Source organism: Halictus rubicundus, chromosome 2 (assembly GCF_050948215.1).
Source record: "Halictus rubicundus isolate RS-2024b chromosome 2, iyHalRubi1_principal, whole genome shotgun sequence".
NCBI classification, from domain to species: Eukaryota; Metazoa; Arthropoda; class Insecta; order Hymenoptera; family Halictidae; genus Halictus; species Halictus rubicundus.
In genome coordinates this window covers 418,065-439,224 of record NC_135150.1, presented here as the reverse complement: position 1 = coordinate 439,224, position 21,160 = coordinate 418,065, and positions in this window count along the sequence as shown.

The following is a 21,160-nucleotide window of genomic DNA, read 5'->3' as shown; positions in this document are numbered from 1 at the left end:
GGATAGGATAGGATAGAAGATAGGATAGGATAGAGGATAGGATATAGGATTGGATAGGGTAGAGGATCGGATAGGATAGAGGATTGGATATTATAGAGGATAGGATAGGATAGAGGATAGGATAGGGGATAGGATAGGATAGAGGATAGGATAGGATAGAGGATAGGACATAGGATTGAATAGGATAGACGATAGGATAGGATAGAGGATAGAATAGGATAGAGGATAGGATAGAGGATAGGATAGGTTAGAGGATAGGATAGGATAGGGGATACGATAGGATAGAGGATAGGATAGGATAGAGGATAGGATAGGATAGAGGATAGGATAGGATAGAGGATTGGATAGGATAGACGATAGGATAGGATAGAGGATAGGATAGAGTATAGGATAGGATAGAGGATAGGATAGGATTGAGGATAGGATAGGATAGCGGATAGGATAGGATAGAGGATAGGATAGAGGATAGGATAGAGGATAGGATAGGATAGAGGATAGGAGACGATGGAGGATAGGATAGGATAGAGGATAGGATAGGATAGAGGATAGGATAGGATAGAGGATAGGATAGGATAGAGGATAGGATAGGATAGAGGATAGGATAGGATAGAGGATAGGACACAGGATTGTATAGGATGGACGATAGGATAGGATAGAGGATAGGATAGGATAGAGGATAGGATAGGATAGAGGATAGGATAGGATAGAGGATAGGATAGGATAGAGGATAGGATAGGATAGAGGATAGGATAGGATAGAGGATAGGATAGGATAGAGGATATCATATAGGATTGGATAGGGTAGAGGATCGGATAGGATAGAGGATTGGATAGGACATAGGATAGGATAGGATTGAGGATAGGATAGGATAGAGGATAGGATAGGATAGAGGATAGGATAGGATAGAGGATAGGATAGGATAGAGGATAGGATAGGATAGAGGATAGGATAGGATAGAAGATAGGATAGGATAGAGGATAGGATAGGATAGAGGATAGGATATAGGATTGGATAGGGTAGAGGATCGGATAGGATAGAGGATTGGATAGGATAGAGGATAGGATAGGATAGAGGATCGGATAGGATAGAGGATTGGATAGCACATAGGATAGGATAGGATTGAGGATAGGATAGGATAGAGGATAGGATAGGATAGAGGATAGGATAGGATAGAGGATAGGATAGGACATAGGATAGGATAGGATTGAGGATAGGATAGGATAGAGGATAGGATAGGATAGAGGATAGGATAGGATAGAAGATAGGATAGGATAGAAGATAGGACATAGGATTGTATAGGATAGAGGATAGGATAGGATAGAGGATAGGATAGGATAGAGAATAGGATAGGATAGAGGATAGGATAGGATAGAGGATAGGATAGGATAGAGGATAGGATAGGATAGAGGATAGGATAGGATAGAGGATAGGATAAAGGATAGGATAGGATAGAAGATAGGATAGGATAGAGGATAGGATATAGGATTGGATAGGGTAGAGGATCGGATAGGATAGAGGATTGGATATTATAGAGGATAGGATAGGATAGAGGATAGGATAGGGGATAGGATAGGATAGAGGATAGGATAGGATAGAGGATAGGACATAGGATTGAATAGGATAGACGATAGGATAGGATTGAGGATAGAATAGGATAGAGGATAGGATAGGTTAGAGGATAGGATAGGATAGGGGATACGATAGGATAGAGGATAGGATAGGATAGAGGATAGGATAGGATAGAGGATAGGATAGGATAGAGGATTGGATAGGATAGACGATAGGATAGGATAGAGGATAGGATAGAGTATAGGATAGGATAGAGGATAGGATAGGATTGAGGATAGGATAGGATAGCGGATAGGATAGGATAGAGGATAGGATAGAGGATAGGATAGGATAGAGGATAGGATAGGATAGAGGATAGGAGACGATGGAGGATAGGATAGGATAGAGGATAGGATAGGATAGAGGATAGGATAGGATAGAGGATAGGATAGGATAGAGGATAGGATAGGATAGAGGATAGGATAGGATAGAGGATAGGACACAGGATTGTATAGGATGGACGATAGGATAGGATAGAGGATAGGATAGGATAGAGGATAGGATAGGATAGAGGATAGGATAGGATAGAGGATAGGATAGGATAGAGGATAGGATAGGATAGAGGATTGGATAGGACATAGGATAGGATAGGATTGAGGATAGGATAGGATAGAGGATAGGATAGGATAGAGGATAGGATAGGATAGAGGATAGGATAGGATAGTAGATAGGATAGGATAGAGGATAGGATAGGATAGAGCATAGGATAGGATAGAGGATAGGATAGGATAGAGGATAGGATAGAATAGAGGATAGGATAGGAAAGAGGATAGGATAGGATAGAGGTTAGGATAGGATAGAGGATAGGATAGGATAGAGGATAGGATAGGATAGAGGATAGGATAGGATAGAGGATAGGATAGGATAGAGGATAGGATAGGATAGAGGATAGGATATAGGATTGGATAGGGTAGAGGATCGGATAGGATAGAGGATTGGATAGGATAGAGGATAGGATAGGATAGAGGATCGGACATAGGATTGGATAGGATAGACGATAGGATAGGATAGAGGATAGAATAGGATAGAGGATAGGATAGAGGATAGGATAGGTTAGAGGATAGGATAGGATAGGGGACACGATAGGATAGAGGATAGGATAGGATAGAGGATAGGATAGGATAGAGGATAGGATAGAGTATAGGATAGGATGGAGGATAGGATAGGATAGAGGATAGGATAGGATAGAGGATAGGATAGGATAGAGGATAGGATAGGATAGAGGATAGGATAGAGTACAGGATAGGATAGGATAGAGGATAGGATAGGATAGAGGTTAGGATAGGATAGAGGATAGGATAGGATAGAGGATAGGATAGGATAGAGGATAGGATAGGATAGAGGATAGGATAGGATATAGGATAGGATAGGATAGAGGATAGGATAGGATAGAGGATAGGATAGGATAGAGGATAGGATATAGGATTGGATAGGGTATAGGATCGGATAGGGTAGAGGATTGGATAGGATAGAGGATAGGATAGGATAGAGGATAGGACATAGGATTGGATAGGATAGACGATAGGATAGGATAGAGGATAGAATAGGATAGAGGATAGGATAGAGGATAGGATAGGTTAGAGGATAGGATAGGATAGGGGATACGATAGGATAGAGGATAGGATAGGATAGAGGATAGGATAGGATAGAGGATAGGATAGGATAGAGGATTGGATAGGATAGACGATAGGATAGGATAGAGGATAGGATAGAGTATAGGATAGGATAGAGGATAGGATAGGATTGAGGATAGGATAGGATAGACGATAGGATAGGATAGAGGATAGGATAGGGTAGAGGATAGGATAGGATAGAGGATAGGATAGGGTAGATGATAGGATATAGGATTGGATAGGGTAGAGGATCGGATAGGATAGAGGATTGGATATTATAGAGGATAGGATAGGATAGAGGATAGGATAGGGATAGGATAGGATAGAGGATAGGATAGGATAGAGGATAGGATAGGATAGAGGATAGGATAGGATAGAGGATAGGATAGGATAGAGGATAGGATAGGATAGAGGATAGGATAGGATAGAGGATAGGATAGGATAGAGGATAGGATAAAGGATAGGATAGGATAGAAGATAGGATAGGATAGAGGATAGGATATAGGATTGGATAGGGTAGAGGATCGGATAGGATAGAGGATTGGATATTATAGAGGATAGGATAGGATAGAGGATAGGGTAGGGGATAGGATAGGATAGAGGATAGGATAGGATAGAGGATAGGACATAGGATTGAATAGGATAGACGATAGGATAGGATAGAGGATAGAATAGGATAGAGGATAGGATAGAGGATAGGATAGGTTAGAGGATAGGATAGGATAGGGGATACGATAGGATAGAGGATAGGATAGGATAGAGGATAGGATAGGATAGAGGATAGGATAGGATAGAGGATTGGATAGGATAGACGATAGGATAGGATAGAGGATAGGATAGAGTATAGGATAGGATAGAGGATAGGATAGGATTGAGGATAGGATAGGATAGCGGATAGGATAGGATAGAGGATAGGATAGAGGATAGGATAGGATAGAGGATAGGATAGGATAGAGGATAGGAGACGATGGAGGATAGGATAGGATAGAGGATAGGATAGGATAGAGGATAGGATAGGATAGAGGATAGGATAGGATAGAGGATATCATATAGGATTGGATAGGGTAGAGGATCGGATAGGATAGAGGATTGGATATTATAGAGGATAGGATAGGATACAGGATAGGATAGGGGATAGGATAGGATAGAGAATAGGATAGGATAGAGGATTGGATAGGGGATTGGATAGGATAGAGGATAGGAGACGATGGAGGATAGGATAGGATAGAGGATAGGATAGGATAGAGGATAGGATAGGATAGAGGATAGGATAGGATAGAGGATAGGATAGGATAGAGGATAGGATAGGATAGAGGATAGGATAGGATAGAGGATAGGACATAGGATTGTATAGGATAGACGATAGGATAGGATAGAGGATAGAATAGGATAGAGGATAGGATAGAGGATAGGATAGAGGATAGGATATAGGATTGGATAGGGTAGAGGATCGGATAGGATAGAGGATTGGATAGGACATAGGATAGGATAGGATTGAGGATAGGATAGGATAGAGGATAGGATAGGATAGAGGATAGGATACGATAGAGGATAGGATAGGATAGAGGATAGGATCGGATAGAGGATAGGATAGGATAGAGGATTGGATAGGATAGACGATAGGATAGGATAGAGGATAGGATAGGATAGAGGATAGGATAGGATAGAGGATAGGATAGGATAGAGGATAGGATATAGGATTGGATAGGGTAGAGGATCGGATAGGATAGAGTATTGGATATTATAGAGGATAGGATAGGATACAGGATAGGATAGGGGATAGGATAGGATAGAGAATAGGATAGGATAGAGGATTGGATAGGGGATTGGATAGGATAGAGGATAGGAGACGATGGAGGATAGGATAGGATAGAGGATAGGATAGGATAGAGGATAGGATAGGATAGAGGATAGGATAGGATAGAGGATAGGATCGGATAGAGGATAGGATAGGATAGAGGATTGGATAGGATAGACGATAGGATAGGATAGAGGATAGGATAGGATAGAGGATAGGATAGGATAGAGGATAGGATAGGATAGAGGATAGGATATAGGATTGGATAGGGTAGAGGATCGGATAGGATAGAGGATTGGATATTATAGAGGATAGGATAGGATACAGGATAGGATAGGGGATAGGATAGGATAGAGAATAGGATAGGATAGAGGATTGGATAGGGGATTGGATAGGATAGAGGATAGGAGACGATGGAGGATAGGATAGGATAGAGGATAGGATAGGATAGAGGATAGGATAGGATAGAGGATAGGATAGGATAGAGGATAGGATAGGATAGAGGATAGGATAGGATAGAGGATAGGATAGGATAGAGGATAGGACATAGGATTGTATAGGATAGACGATAGGATAGGATAGAGGATAGAATAGGATAGAGGATAGGATAGAGGATAGGATAGAGGATAGGATATAGGATTGGATAGGGTAGAGGATCGGATAGGATAGAGGATTGGATAGGACATAGGATAGGATAGGATTGAGGATAGGATAGGATAGAGGATAGGATAGGATAGAGGATAGGATAGGATAGAGGATAGGATAGGACATAGGATAGGATAGGATTGAGGATAGGATAGGATAGAGGATAGGATAGGATAGAGGATAGGATAGGATAGAAGATAGGATAGGATAGAAGATAGGACATAGGATTGTATAGGACATAGGATTGTATAGGATAGAGGATAGGATAGGATAGGATAGAGAATAGGATAGGATAGAGGATAGGATAGGATAGAGGATAGGATAGGATAGAGGATAGGATAGGATAGAGGATAGGATAGGATAGAGGATAGGATAAAGGATAGGATAGGATAGAAGATAGGATAGGATAGAGGATAGGATATAGGATTGGATAGGGTAGAGGATCGGATAGGATAGAGGATTGGATATTATAGAGGATAGGATAGGATAGAGGATAGGGTAGGGGATAGGATAGGATAGAGGATAGGATAGGATAGAGGATAGGACATAGGATTGAATAGGATAGACGATAGGATAGGATAGAGGATAGAATAGGATAGAGGATAGGATAGAGGATAGGATAGGTTAGAGGATAGGATAGGATAGGGGATACGATAGGATAGAGGATAGGATAGGATAGAGGATAGGATAGGATAGAGGATAGGATAGGATAGAGGATTGGATAGGATAGACGATAGGATAGGATAGAGGATAGGATAGAGTATAGGATAGGATAGAGGATAGGATAGGATTGAGGATAGGATAGGATAGCGGATAGGATAGGATAGAGGATAGGATAGAGGATAGGATAGGATAGAGGATAGGAGACGATGGAGGATAGGATAGGATAGAGGATAGGATAGGATAGAGGATAGGATAGGATAGAGGATAGGATAGGATAGAGGATAGGATAGGATAGAGGATAGGACACAGGATTGTATAGGATGGACGATAGGATAGGATAGAGGATAGGATAGGATAGAGGATAGGATAGGATAGAGGATAGGATAGGATAGAGGATAGGATAGGATAGAGGATAGGATAGGATAGAGGATAGGATAGGATAGAGGATAGGATAGGATAGAGGATATCATATAGGATTGGATAGGGTAGAGGATCGGATAGGATAGAGGATTGGATAGGACATAGGATAGGATAGGATTGAGGATAGGATAGGATAGAGGATAGGATAGGATAGAGGATAGGATAGGATAGAGGATAGGATAGGATAGTAGATAGGATAGGATAGAAGATAGGACATAGGATTGTATAGGACATAGGATTGTATAGGATAGAGGATAGGATAGGATAGGATAGAGAATAGGATAGGATAGAGGATAGGATAGGATAGAGGATAGGATAGGATAGAGGATAGGATAGGATAGAGGATAGGATAGGATAGAGGATAGGATAAAGGATAGGATAGGATAGAAGATAGGATAGGATAGAGGATAGGATATAGGATTGGATAGGGTAGAGGATCGGATAGGATAGAGGATTGGATATTATAGAGGATAGGATAGGATAGAGGATAGGATAGGGGATAGGATAGGATAGAGGATAGGATAGGATAGAGGATAGGACATAGGATTGAATAGGATAGACGATAGGATAGGATAGAGGATAGAATAGGATAGAGGATAGGATAGAGGATAGGATAGGTTAGAGGATAGGATAGGATAGGGGATACGATAGGATAGAGGATAGGATAGGATAGAGGATAGGATAGGATAGAGGATAGGATAGGATAGAGGATTGGATAGGATAGACGATAGGATAGGATAGAGGATAGGATAGAGTATAGGATAGGATAGAGGATAGGATAGGATTGAGGATAGGATAGGATAGCGGATAGGATAGGATAGAGGATAGGATAGAGGATAGGATAGAGGATAGGATAGGATAGAGGATAGGAGACGATGGAGGATAGGATAGGATAGAGGATAGGATAGGATAGAGGATAGGATAGGATAGAGGATAGGATAGGATAGAGGATAGGATAGGATAGAGGATAGGATAGGATAGAGGATAGGACACAGGATTGTATAGGATGGACGATAGGATAGGATAGAGGATAGGATAGGATAGAGGATAGGATAGGATAGAGGATAGGATAGGATAGAGGATAGGATAGGATAGAGGATAGGATAGGATAGAGGATAGGATAGGATAGAGGATAGGATAGGATAGAGGATATCATATAGGATTGGATAGGGTAGAGGATCGGATAGGATAGAGGATTGGATAGGACATAGGATAGGATAGGATTGAGGATAGGATAGGATAGAGGATAGGATAGGATAGAGGATAGGATAGGATAGAGGATAGGATAGGATAGTAGATAGGATAGGATAGAGGATAGGATAGGATAGAGCATAGGATAGGATAGAGGATAGGATAGGATAGAGGATAGGATAGAATAGAGGATAGGATAGGAAAGAGGATAGGATAGGATAGAGGTTAGGATAGGATAGAGGATAGGATAGTATAGAGGATAGGATAGGATAGAGGATAGGATAGGATAGAGGATAGGATAGGATAGAGGATAGGATAGGATAGAGGATAGGATATAGGATTGGATAGGGTAGAGGATCGGATAGGATAGAGGATTGGATAGGATAGAGGATAGGATAGGATAGAGGATCGGATAGGATAGAGGATTGGATAGCACATAGGATAGGATAGGATTGAGGATAGGATAGGATAGAGGATAGGATAGGATAGAGGATAGGATAGGATAGAGGATAGGATAGGACATAGGATAGGATAGGATTGAGGATAGGATAGGATAGAGGATAGGATAGGATAGAGGATAGGATAGGATAGAAGATAGGATAGGATAGAAGATAGGACATAGGATTGTATAGGATAGAGGATAGGATAGGATAGAGGATAGGATAGGATAGAGAATAGGATAGGATAGAGGATAGGATAGGATAGAGGATAGGATAGGATAGAGGATAGGATAGGATAGAGGATAGGATAGGATAGAGGATAGGATAAAGGATAGGATAGGATAGAAGATAGGATAGGATAGAGGATAGGATATAGGATTGGATAGGGTAGAGGATCGGATAGGATAGAGGATTGGATATTATAGAGGATAGGATAGGATAGAGGATAGGATAGGGGATAGGATAGGATAGAGGATAGGATAGGATAGAGGATAGGACATAGGATTGAATAGGATAGACGATAGGATAGGATTGAGGATAGAATAGGATAGAGGATAGGATAGGTTAGAGGATAGGATAGGATAGGGGATACGATAGGATAGAGGATAGGATAGGATAGAGGATAGGATAGGATAGAGGATAGGATAGGATAGAGGATTGGATAGGATAGACGATAGGATAGGATAGAGGATAGGATAGAGTATAGGATAGGATAGAGGATAGGATAGGATTGAGGATAGGATAGGATAGCGGATAGGATAGGATAGAGGATAGGATAGAGGATAGGATAGGATAGAGGATAGGATAGGATAGAGGATAGGAGACGATGGAGGATAGGATAGGATAGAGGATAGGATAGGATAGAGGATAGGATAGGATAGAGGATAGGATAGGATAGAGGATAGGATAGGATAGAGGATAGGATAGGATAGAGGATAGGACACAGGATTGTATAGGATGGACGATAGGATAGGATAGAGGATAGGATAGGATAGAGGATAGGATAGGATAGAGGATAGGATAGGATAGAGGATAGGATAGGATAGAGGATAGGATAGGATAGAGGATTGGATAGGACATAGGATAGGATAGGATTGAGGATAGGATAGGATAGAGGATAGGATAGGATAGAGGATAGGATAGGATAGAGGATAGGATAGGATAGTAGATAGGATAGGATAGAGGATAGGATAGGAGGATAGGATAGGATAGAGCATAGGATAGGATAGAGGATAGGATAGGATAGAGGATAGGATAGAATAGAGGATAGGATAGGAAAGAGGATAGGATAGGATAGAGGTTAGGATAGGATAGAGGATAGGATAGGATAGAGGATAGGATAGGATAGAGGATAGGATAGGATAGAGGATAGGATAGGATAGAGGATAGGATAGGATAGAGGATAGGATATAGGATTGGATAGGGTAGAGGATCGGATAGGATAGAGGATTGGATAGGATAGAGGATAGGATAGGATAGAGGATCGGACATAGGATTGGATAGGATAGACGATAGGATAGGATAGAGGATAGAATAGGATAGAGGATAGGATAGAGGATAGGATAGGTTAGAGGATAGGATAGGATAGGGGACACGATAGGATAGAGGATAGGATAGGATAGAGGATAGGATAGGATAGAGGATAGGATAGAGTATAGGATAGGATGGAGGATAGGATAGGATAGAGGATAGGATAGGATAGAGGATAGGATAGGATAGAGGATAGGATAGGATAGAGGATAGGATAGAGTACAGGATAGGATAGGATAGAGGATAGGATAGGATAGAGGTTAGGATAGGATAGAGGATAGGATAGGATAGAGGATAGGATAGGATAGAGGATAGGATAGGATAGAGGATAGGATAGGATATAGGATAGGATAGGATAGAGGATAGGATAGGATAGAGGATAGGATAGGATAGAGGATAGGATATAGGATTGGATAGGGTATAGGATCGGATAGGGTAGAGGATTGGATAGGATAGAGGATAGGATAGGATAGAGGATAGGACATAGGATTGGATAGGATAGACGATAGGATAGGATAGAGGATAGAATAGGATAGAGGATAGGATAGAGGATAGGATAGGTTAGAGGATAGGATAGGATAGGGGATACGATAGGATAGAGGATAGGATAGGATAGAGGATAGGATAGGATAGAGGATAGGATAGGATAGAGGATTGGATAGGATAGACGATAGGATAGGATAGAGGATAGGATAGAGTATAGGATAGGATAGAGGATAGGATAGGATTGAGGATAGGATAGGATAGACGATAGGATAGGATAGAGGATAGGATAGGGTAGAGGATAGGATAGGATAGAGGATAGGATAGGGTAGATGATAGGATATAGGATTGGATAGGGTAGAGGATCGGATAGGATAGAGGATTGGATATTATAGAGGATAGGATAGGATAGAGGATAGGATAGGGATAGGATAGGATAGAGGATAGGATAGGATAGAGGATAGGATAGGATAGAGGATAGGATAGGATAGAGGATAGGATAGGATAGAGGATAGGATAGGATAGAGGATAGGATAGGATAGAGGATAGGATAGGATAGAGGATAGGATAAAGGATAGGATAGGATAGAAGATAGGATAGGATAGAGGATAGGATATAGGATTGGATAGGGTAGAGGATCGGATAGGATAGAGGATTGGATATTATAGAGGATAGGACAGGATAGAGGATAGGATAGGGGATAGGATAGGATAGAGGATAGGATAGGATAGAGGATAGGACATAGGATTGAATAGGATAGACGATAGGATAGGATAGAGGATAGAATAGGATAGAGGATAGGATAGAGGATAGGATAGGTTAGAGGATAGGATAGGATAGGGGATACGATAGGATAGAGGATAGGATAGGATAGAGGATAGGATAGGATAGAGGATAGGATAGGATAGAGGATTGGATAGGATAGACGATAGGATAGGATAGAGGATAGGATAGAGTATAGGATAGGATAGAGGATAGGATAGGATTGAGGATAGGATAGGATAGCGGATAGGATAGGATAGAGGATAGGATAGAGGATAGGATAGGATAGAGGATAGGATAGGATAGAGGATAGGAGACGATGGAGGATAGGATAGGATAGAGGATAGGATAGGATAGAGGATAGGATAGGATAGAGGATAGGATAGGATAGAGGATATCATATAGGATTGGATAGGGTAGAGGATCGGATAGGATAGAGGATTGGATAGGACATAGGATAGGATAGGATTGAGGATAGGATAGGATAGAGGATAGGATAGGATAGAGGATAGGATAGGATAGAGGATAGGATAGGATAGAGGATAGGGTAGAGGATCGGATAGGATAGAGGATTGGATAGGATAGAGGATAGGATAGGATAGAGGATCGGACATAGGATTGGATAGGATAGACGATAGGATAGGATAGAGGATAGAATAGGATAGAGGATAGGATAGAGGATAGGATAGGTTAGAGGATAGGATAGGATAGGGGACACGATAGGATAGAGGATAGGATAGGATAGAGGATAGGATAGGATAGAGGATAGGATAGAGTATAGGATAGGATGGAGGATAGGATAGGATAGAGGATAGGATAGGATAGAAGATAGGATAGGATAGAGGATAGGATAGGATAGAGGATAGGATAGGATAGAGGATAGGATAGGATAGAGGATAGGATAGAGTACAGGATAGGATAGGATAGAGGATAGGATAGGATAGAGGTTAGGATAGGATAGAGGATAGGATAGGATAGAGGATAGGATAGGATAGAGGATAGGATAGGATAGAGGATAGGATAGGATATAGGATAGGATAGGATAGAGGATAGGATATAGGATTGGATAGGGTATAGGATCGGATAGGGTAGAGGATTGGATAGGATAGAGGATAGGATAGGATAGAGGATAGGACATAGGATTGGATAGGATAGACGATAGGATAGGATAGAGGATAGAATAGGATAGAGGATAGGATAGAGGATAGGATAGGTTAGAGGATAGGATAGGATAGGGGATACGATAGGATAGAGGATAGGATAGGATAGAGGATAGGATAGGACAGAGGATAGGATAGGATAGAGGATTGGATAGGATAGACGATAGGATAGGATAGAGGATAGGATAGAGTATAGGATAGGATAGAGGATAGGATAGGATTGAGGATAGGATAGGATAGACGATAGGATAGGATAGAGGATAGGATAGGGTAGAGGATAGGATAGGATAGAGAATAGGATAGGGTAGATGATAGGATATAGGATTGGATAGGGTAGAGGATCGGATAGGATAGAGGATTGGATATTATAGAGGATAGGATAGGATAGAGGATAGGATAGGGATAGGATAGGATAGAGGATAGGATAGGATAGAGGATAGGATAGGATAGAGGATAGGATAGGATAGAGGATAGGATAGGATAGAGGATAGGATAGGATAGAGGATAGGATAGGATAGAGGATAGGATAGGATAGAGGATAGGATAGGATAGAGGATAGGATAGGATAGAGGATAGATAAAGGATAGGATAGGATAGAAGATAGGATAGGATAGAGGATAGGATATAGGATTGGATAGGGTAGAGGATCGGATAGGATAGAGGATTGGATATTATAGAGGATAGGACAGGATAGAGGATAGGATAGGGGATAGGATAGGATAGAGGATAGGATAGGATAGAGGATAGGACATAGGATTGAATAGGATAGACGATAGGATAGGATAGAGGATAGAATAGGATAGAGGATAGGATAGAGGATAGAGGATAGGATAGAGGATAGGATAGGTTAGAGGATAGGATAGGATAGGGGATACGATAGGATAGAGGATAGGATAGGATAGAGGATAGGATAGGATAGAGGATAGGATAGGATAGAGGATTGGATAGGATAGACGATAGGATAGGATAGAGGATAGGATAGAGTATAGGATAGGATAGAGGATAGGATAGGATTGAGGATAGGATAGGATAGCGGATAGGATAGGATAGAGGATAGGATAGAGGATAGGATAGGATAGAGGATAGGATAGGATAGAGGATAGGAGACGATGGAGGATAGGATAGGATAGAGGATAGGATAGGATAGAGGATAGGATAGGATAGAGGATAGGATAGGATAGAGGATAGGACACAGGATTGTATAGGATGGACGATAGGATAGGATAGAGGATAGGATAGGATAGAGGATAGGATACGATAGAGGATAGGATAGGATAGAGGATAGGATAGGATAGAGGATAGGATAGGATAGAGGATAGGATAGGATAGAGGATAGGATATAGGATTGGATAGGGTAGAGGATCGGATAGGATAGAGGATTGGATAGGACATAGGATAGGATAGGATTGAGGATAGGATAGGATAGAGGATAGGATAGGATAGAGGATAGGATAGAGAATAGGTTAGGATAGAGGATTGGATAGGGGATTGGATAGGATAGAGGATAGGATAGGATAGAGGATAGGATAGGATAGAGGATAGGATAGGATAGAGGATAGGATAGGATAGAGGATAGGATAGGATAGAGGATAGGATAGGATAGAGGATAGGATAGGATAGAGGATAGGACACAGGATTGTATAGGATGGACGATAGGATAGGATAGAGGATAGAATAGGATAGAGGATAGGATAGAGGATAGGATACAGGATAGGATAGGATAGAGGATAGGATAGGATAGAGGATAGGATAGGATAGAGGATACGATAGGATAGAGGATAGGATAGGATAGAGGATAGGATAGGATAGAGGATAGGATAGGATAGAGGATAGGATAGGATAGAGGATAGGATAGGATAGAGGATAGGATAGGATAGAGGATAGGATAGGATAGAGGATAGGATAGGATAGAGGATAGGATATAGGATTGGATAGGGTAGAGGATCGGATAGGATAGAGGATTGGATAGGATAGAGGATAGGATAGGATAGAGGATAGGACATAGGATAGGATAGGATTGAGGATAGGATAGGATAGAGGATAGGATAGGATAGAGGATAGGATAGGATAGAAGATAGGATAGGATAGAAGATAGGACATAGGATTGTATAGGATAGAGGATAGGATAGGATAGAGGATAGGATAGGATAGAGAATAGGATAGGATAGAGGATAGGATAGGATAGAGGATAGGATAGGATAGAGGATAGGATAGGATAGAGGATAGGATAGGATAGAGGATAGGATAGGATAGAGGATAGGATAGGATAGAGGATAGGATAGGATAGAGGATAGGATAGGATAGAGGATAGGATAGGATAGAGGATAGGACACAGGATTGTATAGGATGGACGATAGGATAGGATAGAGGATAGAATAGGATAGAGGATAGGATAGAGGATAGGATACAGGATAGGATAGGATAGAGGATAGGATAGGATAGAGGATAGGATAGGATAGAGGATACGATAGGATAGAGGATAGGATAGGATAGAGGATAGGATAGGATAGAGGATAGGATAGGATAGAGGATAGGATAGGATAGAGGATAGGATAGGATAGAGGATAGGATAGGATAGAGGATAGGATAGGATAGAGGATAGGATAGGATAGAGGATAGGATATAGGATTGGATAGGGTAGAGGATCGGATAGGATAGAGGATTGGATAGGATAGAGGATAGGATAGGATAGAGGATAGGACATAGGATAGGATAGGATTGAGGATAGGATAGGATAGAGGATAGGATAGGATAGAGGATAGGATAGGATAGAAGATAGGATAGGATAGAAGATAGGACATAGGATTGTATAGGATAGAGGATAGGATAGGATAGAGGATAGGATAGGATAGAGAATAGGATAGGATAGAGGATAGGATAGGATAGAGGATAGGATAGGATAGAGGATAGGATAGGATAGAGGATAGGATAGGATAGAGGATAGGATAAAGGATAGGATAGGATAGAAGATAGGATAGGATAGAGGATAGGATATAGGATTGGATAGGGTAGAGGATCGGATAGGATAGAGGATTGGATATTATAGAGGATAGGATAGGATAGAGGATAGGATAGGGGATAGGATAGGATAGAGGATAGGATAGGATAGAGGATAGGACATAGGATTGAATAGGATAGACGATAGGATAGGATAGAGGATAGAATAGGATAGAGGATAGGATAGAGGATAGGATAGGTTAGAGGATAGGATAGGATAGGGGATACGATAGGATAGAGGATAGGATAGGATAGAGGATAGGATAGGATAGAGGATAGGATAGGATAGAGGATTGGATAGGATAGACGATAGGATAGGATAGAGGATAGGATAGAGTATAGGATAGGATAGAGGATAGGATAGGATTGAGGATAGGATAGGATAGCGGATAGGATAGGATAGAGGATAGGATAGAGGATAGGATAGGATAGAGGATAGGATATGATAGAGGATAGGATAGGATAGAGGATAGGATAGGATAGAGGATAGGACACAGGATTGTATAGGATGGACGATAGGATAGGATAGAGGATAGGATAGGATAGAGGATAGGATAGGATAGAGGATAGGATAGGATAGAGGATAGGATAGGATAGAGGATAGGATAGGATAGAGGATAGGATAGGATAGAGGATAGGATAGGATAGAGGATAGGATAGGATAGAGGATAGGATAGGATAGAGGATAGGATATAGGATTGGATAGGGTAGAGGATCGGATAGGATAGAGGATTGGATAGGACATAGGATAGGATAGGATTGAGGATAGGATAGGATAGAGGATAGGATAGGATAGAGGATAGGATAGGATAGAGGATAGGATAGGATAGTAGATAGGATAGGATAGAGGATAGGATAGGATAGAGCATAGGATAGGATAGAGGATAGGATAGGATAGAGGATAGGATAGAATAGAGGATAGGATAGGAAAGAGGATAGGATAGGATAGAGGTTAGGATAGGATAGAGGATAGGATAGGATAGAGGATAGGATAGGATACAGGATAGGATAGGATAGAGGATAGGATAGGATAGAGGATAGGATAGGATAGAGGATAGGATATAGAATTGGATAGGGTAGAGGATCGGATAGGATAGAGGATTGGATAGGATAGAGGATAGGATAGGATAGAGGATCGGACATAGGATTGGATAGGATAGACGATAGGATAGGATAGAGGATAGAATAGGATAGAGGATAGGATAGAGGATAGGATAGGTTAGAGGATAGGATAGGATAGGGGATACGATAGGATAGAGGATAGGATAGGATAGAGGATAGGATAGGATAGAGGATAGGATAGAGTATAGGATAGGATGGAGGATAGGATAGCATAGAGGATAGGATAGGATAGAAGATAGGATAGGATAGAGGATAGGATAGGATAGAGGATAGGATAGGATAGAGGATAGGATAGGATAGAGGATAGGATAGAATACAGGATAGGATAGGATAGAGGATAGGATAGGATAGAGGTTAGGATAGGATAGAGGATAGGATAGGATAGAGGATAGGATAGGATAGAGGATAGGATAGAGGATAGGATAGGATAGAGGATAGGATAGGATATAGGATAGGATAGGATAGAGGATAGGATAGGGTATAGGATCGGATAGGGTAGAGGATTGGATAGGATAGAGGATAGGATAGGATAGAGGATAGGACATAGGATTGGATAGGATAGACGATAGGATAGGATAGAGGATAGAATAGGATAGAGGATAGGATAGAGGATAGGATTGGTTAGAGGATAGGATAGGATAGGGGATACGATAGGATAGAGGATAGGATAGGATAGAGGATAGGACAGGATAGAGGATAGGATAGGATAGAGGATTGGATAGGATAGACGATAGGATAGGATAGAGGATAGGATAGAGTATAGGATAGGATAGAGGATAGGATAGGATTGAGGATAGGATAGGATAAACGATAGGATAGGATAGAGGATAGGATAGGGTAGAGGATAGGATAGGATAGAGGATAGGATAGGGTATATTATAGGATATAGGATTGGATAGAGTAGAGGATCGGATAGGATAGAGGATTGGATATTATAGAGGATAGGATAGGATAGAGGATAGGATAGGGATAGGATAGGATAGAGAATTGGATAGGATAGAGGATTGGATAGGGGATTGGATAGGATAGAGGATAGGAGACGATGGAGGATAGGATAGGATAGAGGATAGGATAGGATTGAGGATAGGATAGGATAGGATTGAGGATAGGATAGGATAGAGGATAGGATAGGATAGAGGATAGGATAGGATAGAAGATAGGATAGGATAGAGGATAGGACATAAGATTGTATAGGATAGAGGATAGGATAGGATAGAGGATAGGATAGGATAGAGAATAGGATAGGATATAGGATAGGATAGGATAGAGGATAGGATAGGATAGACGATAGGATAGGATAGAGGATAGGATAGGATAGAGGATAGGATAGGATAGAAGATAGGATAGGATAGAGGATAGGATATAGGATTGGATAGGGTAGAGGATCGGATAGGATAGAGGATTGGATATTATAGAGGATAGGATAGGATAGAGGATAGGATAGGGGATAGGATAGGATAGAGAATAGGTTAGGATAGAGGATTGGATAGGGGATTGGATAGGATAGAGGATAGGATAGGATAGAGGATAGGATAGGATAGAGGATAGGATAGGATAGAGGATAAGATAGGATAGAGGATAGGACACAGGATTGTATAGGATGGACGATAGGATAGGATAGAGGATAGAATAGGATAGAGGATAGGATAGAGGATAGGATACAGGATAGGATAGGATAGAGGATAGGATAGGATAGAGGATAGGATAGGATAGAGGATACGATAGGGTAGAGGATAGGATAGGATAGAGGATAGGATAGGATAGAGGATAGGATAGGATAGAGGATAGGATAGGATAGAGGATAGGATAGGATAGAGGATAGGATAGGATAGAGGATAGGATAGGATAGAGGATAGGATAGGATAGAGGATAGGATATAGGATTGGATAGGGTAGAGGATCGGATAGGATAGAGGATTGGATATTATAGAGGATAGGATAGGATAGAGGATAGGATAGGGGATAGGATAGGATAGAGGATAGGATAGGATAGAGGATAGGACATAGGATTGAATAGGATAGACGATAGGATAGGATAGAGGATAGAATAGGATAGAGGATAGGATAGAGGATAGGATAGGTTAGAGGATAGGATAGTAGAGGATAGGATAGGATAGAGGATAGGATAGGATAGAGGATAGGATAGGATAGAGGATTGGATAGGATAGACGATAGGATAGGATAGAGGATAGGATAGAGTATAGGATAGGATAGAGGATAGGATAGGATTGAGGATAGGATAGGATAGCGGATAGGATAGGATAGAGGATAGGATAGAGGATAGGATAGGATAGAGGATAGGATAGGATAGAGGATAGGAGACGATGGAGGATAGGATAGGATAGAGGATAGGATAGGATAGAGGATAGGATATGATAGAGGATAGGATAGGATAGAGGATAGGATAGGATAGAGGATAGGACACAGGATTGTATAGGATGGACGATAGGATAGGATAGAGGATAGGATAGGATAGAGGATAGGATAGGATAGAGGATAGGATAGGATAGAGGATAGGATAGGATAGAGGATAGGATAGGATAGAGGATAGGATAGGATAGAGGATAGGATAGGATAGAGGATAGGATAGGATAGAGGATAGGATAGGATAGAGGATAGGATATAGGATTGGATAGGGTAGAGGATCGGATAGGATAGAGGATTGGATAGGACATAGGATAGGATAGGATTGAGGATAGGATAGGATAGAGGATAGGATAGGATAGAGGATAGGATAGGATAGAGGATAGGATAGGATAGTAGATAGGATAGGATAGAGGATAGGATAGGATAGAGCATAGGATAGGATAGAGGATAGGATAGGATAGAGGATAGGATAGAATAGAGGATAGGATAGGAAAGAGGATAGGATAGGATAGAGGTTAGGATAGGATAGAGGATAGGATAGGATAGAGGATAGGATAGGATACAGGATAGGATAGGATAGAGGATAGGATAGGATAGAGGATAGGATAGGATAGAGGATAGGATATAGGATTGGATAGGGTAGAGGATCGGATAGGATAGAGGATTGGATAGGATAGAGGATAGGATAGGATAGAGGATCGGACATAGGATTGGATAGGATAGACGATAGGATAGGATAGAGGATAGAATAGGATAGAGGATAGGATAGAGGATAGGATAGGTTAGAGGATAGGATAGGATAGGGGATACGATAGGATAGAGGATAGGATAGGATAGAGGATAGGATAGGATAGAGGATAGGATAGAGTATAGGATAGGATGGAGGATAGGATAGCATAGAGGATAGGATAGGATAGAAGATAGGATAGGATAGAGGATAGGATAGGATAGAGGATAGGATAGGATAGAGGATAGGATAGGATAGAGGATAGGATAGAATACAGGATAGGATAGGATAGAGGATAGGATAGGATAGAGGTTAGGATAGGATAGAGGATAGGATAGGATAGAGGATAGGATAGGATAGAGGATAGGATAGAGGATAGGATAGGATAGAGGATAGGATAGGATATAGGATAGGATAGGATAGAGGATAGGATAGGATAGAGGATAGGATAGGATAGAGGATAGGATAGGGTATAGGATCGGATAGGGTAGAGGATTGGATAGGATAGAGGATAGGATAGGATAGAGGATAGGACATAGGATTGGATAGGATAGACGATAGGATAGGATAGAGGATAGAATAGGATAGAGGATAGGATAGAGGATAGGATTGGTTAGAGGATAGGATAGGATAGGGGATACGATAGGATAGAGGATAGGATAGGATAGAGGATAGGACAGGATAGAGGATAGGATAGGATAGAGGATTGGATAGGATAGACGATAGGATAGGATAGAGGATAGGATAGAGTATAGGATAGGATAGAGGATAGGATAGGATTGAGGATAGGATAGGATAGACGATAGGATAGGATAGAGGATAGGATAGGGTAGAGGATAGGATAGGATAGAGGATAGGATAGGGTATATTATAGGATATAGGATTGGATAGAGTAGAGGATCGGATAGGATAGAGGATTGGATATTATAGAGGATAGGATAGGATAGAGGATAGGATAGGGATAGGATAGGATAGAGAATTGGATAGGATAGAGGATTGGATAGGGGATTGGATAGGATAGAGGATAGGAGACGATGGAGGATAGGATAGGATAGAGGATAGGATAGGATTGAGGATAGGATAGGATAGGATTGAGGATAGGATAGGATAGAGGATAGGATAGGATAGAGGATAGGATAGGATAGAAGATAGGATAGGATAGAGGATAGGACATAAGATTGTATAGGATAGAGGATAGGATAGGATAGAGGATAGGATAGGATAGAGAATAGGATAGGATATAGGATAGGATAGGATAGAGGATAGGATAGGATAGACGATAGGATAGGATAGAGGATAGGATAGGATAGAGGATAGGATAGGATAGAAGATAGGATAGGATAGAGGATAGGATATAGGATTGGATAGGGTAGAGGATCGGATAGGATAGAGGATTGGATATTATAGAGGATAGGATAGGATAGAGGATAGGATAGGGGATAGGATAGGATAGAGAATAGGTTAGGATAGAGGATTGGATAGGGGATTGGATAGGATAGAGGATAGGATAGGATAGAGGATAGGATAGGATAGAGGATAGGATAGGATAGAGGATAGGATAGGATAGAGGATAGGACACAGGATTGTATAGGATGGACGATAGGATAGGATAGAGGATAGAATAGGATAGAGGAT